Below are 3568 nucleotides of genomic sequence, written 5' to 3' on the forward strand. Positions count from 1 at the left end.
CCACGGCGAGACCAACTCTGTGTCTGGACCGAGCTCAGAAAGATCTCTGGACAGGTGGAGGAAGGCGACCTTATTTTGCGGTTTCTATTTCCTTTTTCAAAGAAAAGAGGGGTGAAGCCAAGACTAGACCATTTGTTTAATTTCGCTGCTTTTATCGGATAGCTGCAGCGTTTAAGTTTTAGAAACGACTATTCACCCCGCCCTCTAATCAGACATCTTGACCCTACAGGCTCTCACTCGAGTGTTTTTACACTCACCAGATGAGTCTCGTGGCCACCGGAGAGATTGCACCAGAGCTTAGGCGCCCCATCTATATTGGTCCAATCGTTTTGTCAAGGGCGTTAGGCCCCAAGATGGCTGGCCCTCGACTGCGGAGTTCGTAGTCGCGGTCCGTAGTCGCCGGCAGGGTTATACCCCCACGCCGCTGTCCTTCGTCGACCAGGATTCACCCTTGGTCTCCGGCTTGAGAGAGATAGAGAGAGATGGGAATATTTGGTAATATTTCTTGTTATCCCAAAGAGTCTCCGAACAAGAATATATAGCCTGTGGTCCAACTAAATAAAGTAACTAATCTCCCTATATCTAGGAGTAATAATAGAAAGCTAATCTATTTTCCGTACTAACCACCGGTAGAGTTTGTGTCTTGCGCGTCTCCCTGCACGGCGCTGGTACGCTCATACGCACGCTCATGGGCTCGGCGCACATCACGGGCCCTGTGGCGCCTTGTATATGTGCGTCCTACCATGACATCTCCCTCCCCGTCGAGATTCAGCTCGTCCTCGAGCTGAAAAGCTGGAAACCTGTCACGGAACAGCGCAGTATCCTCCCAGGTGGCCGACGCAGCCGAAGAACCCTTCCACTGGATGAGGACTTGTGGAACGCCGCGAGCTAAACGGTAGCGCACCGCTTTTTCAGGCTCTGGACTGATGGCGCCATGGTGTAGCAACGGTAGTGGCGGAGGAGCAGCTGGCGGGGTACCTTGAAACTTCTTGAGCAAACCAACATGGAAAACATCATGGATACGTGCGCCCGCCGGAAGAGCAAGTCAGACAGCCACCTCATTGATTAGTTCAGTGACACGGTAGGGCCCGACAAACCGTGGCTTGAGCTTGCCACCTCCTGCCTGAGGAAGCGATGAGGCCAGCCGGTGACGAAGACGAAGAAGAGCCCAATCACCGACCTGATAGCTGACTTGCCTGTGTGCGCGATCGTAGTGCTGTTTCTGTGTTGCTTGTGCCTGCTCCAACCTGCAACGAATATCGGCAAGAAACTCTGTCCGTTCAGCCATGTTTTTGGCAACGGCAGGTACCCTAGAGTCACCCGGCTCATAGGACCGAATGGAAGGTGGATCACGGCCATACACCACACGAAAAGGAGTGTCTTGCAACGACGTTTGGTATGCTATGTTGAACAAATATTCTGCCCAAGGTAACCACCTGAGCCACTGGCGAGGCCGATCCCCCGTAAGACACCTGAGGTACATCACGATGACACGATTTGCTGATTCGGATTGGCCATCAGATTGAGGATGGAAGGCCGTTGTCATATGTAACTTGGTCCCCAACAAACGCATGAGCTCCTACCAAAATGTTGATGTAAACACCGGATCCCTGTCAGACACCATAGACTGAGGAACGCCATGTAACCGAACTATGTCAGTGAAGAAAGCCTAGGCTACTGATTCAGCCATGTATGGATGTGCCAAAGGTATAAAATGGCAGTATTTGCTGAATCGATCCACCACTATGAGTATTACTGACTTGCCACGAACGCGGGGAAGAGCTTCCACAAAGTCGAGTGCAACATCCGTCCAAACCCCCTGTGGTACTGGTAGTGGCAACAGAAGACCAGCCGGGTGGAGATGTTCAGATTTGTATCGCTGGCAAACACCACATGTACGTACCATGTCCTACACACGCTGCTTCATATTAGGGAAGTGAAAGTCGCGCCGAAGCCGATGTAGAGTTCGCTGGACACCCTCATGACCATCCTCATGTATCGCAGCCATGATTGCCTGGATGAGCTGAGATCCAGGCGGAATGTACAGGCGCCCAGAGAACTGTACCAAGCCGTCCACAACAGTCCAGGGTGCTGAACGCGCCCCGGAGGCGATCTCTGCTTGAAGGGCGACAAGTGCCGGGTCGTCGAGCTATGATTGCCGGAGCCGATCAATGAAGTCGAAGCGGGGGGCTGAAAGAGCCAGCAGCGCCCCATCCTCGGTGTCCCTTCTGGACAGTGCATCTGCCACAGCATTTGACACCCCCGGCTTGTACTCAACAGAGAAATCAAAGCCCAGCAGTTTGCCCACCCAATGATGTTGTGGGATGGTGGACAGGCGTTGATCCAGCAAGTACTTTAAACTGTAGTGGTCTGTCTTGACAGAGAAACGACGACCCCAAAGATACGGCCGCCAATGTCGTATAGCCTGGACCAATCCGATGAGTTCGCGCTCATATGCCGCCAGTGCCCTATGCCGCGGCGCTACAGGCTGACTGAAGAAGGCTATAGGGTGGCCTTCTTGTATGAGAACAGCCCCGAAGCCGTGATAGGACGCATCACACTCGACGACAAACCTCTTGGTGAAATCTGGCATAGACAGAACCGGTGCAGATGTCACCGCGGCTTTAAGTGCGTCGAAAGCCACGGTAGCCTCTGTGCTCCATGAGAAACCCTCCTTCTTGAGAAGAACAGTGAGTGGCGCTGCGATAGAGCCGTAGTTGTGGATGAATTTGCGGTAGTAACCTGCTAAACCGAGGAAGTCACGCACTGCCCGCGCCGAGCGAGGGACCGGCCAATCGTGGATGGCCTGCACCTTGGACGGATCCATGGCCACTCCCGCCTCAGAAATAGTGTGGCCGAGGTAGGCAACCGAGGGTACCCCGAACGCACACTTGGAGCACTTGACGAAGAGGACATGTTGGCGAAGCTCACTGAGGATCGTACGGAGATGTCGAAGATGATCCGCCCATGTCTTGCTGTAAACCAAAATGTCATCAAAGAAAACAAGTACAAAGCGGCGGAGGTAGGGTCGTAGGACATCGTTCATGAGGGCCTGGAAGGTTGCTGGAGCGTTGCATAGGCCAAACGGCATGACTAGGAACTCGTAGAGGCCCTCGTGGGTGCGGAACGCCGTCTTGTGGACATCTTTAGGACACATCCGCACCTGGTGGTACCCTAAGCGTAAGTCGAACTTGGTGAAAAACCGTGCGCCATGGAGCTCGTCCAGAAGCTCGTCTACGACCGGTATGGGGTACGCATCCTTCACTGTGAGAGCGTTCAGTGCACGGTAATCGACACAGAACCACCATGATCCATCCGGCTTCTTAACGAGGAGGACCAGAGAGGAGAAGGCGGAGTCGCTGCGACGCACGATGCCCTGCGAAATCATGGTAGCACACTGTTTCTCTAGTTCATCCTTGTGGGCTGTCGGGTACCTGTACGACCGTACAGCCATAGGGGCGGCGTCTGGCTTCAGTAGTATCCTGTGCGTGCGCCCCCGTTGTGGTGGCAGACCGCTCGGTTCAGCGAACACATCGCTGAAGGAGTCGAGCAGCTCATCCTAGAGCGG

This window comes from Miscanthus floridulus, chromosome 16 (genome assembly GCF_019320115.1).
Source record: "Miscanthus floridulus cultivar M001 chromosome 16, ASM1932011v1, whole genome shotgun sequence".
In the NCBI taxonomy this organism is placed as follows: domain Eukaryota; kingdom Viridiplantae; phylum Streptophyta; class Magnoliopsida; order Poales; family Poaceae; genus Miscanthus; species Miscanthus floridulus.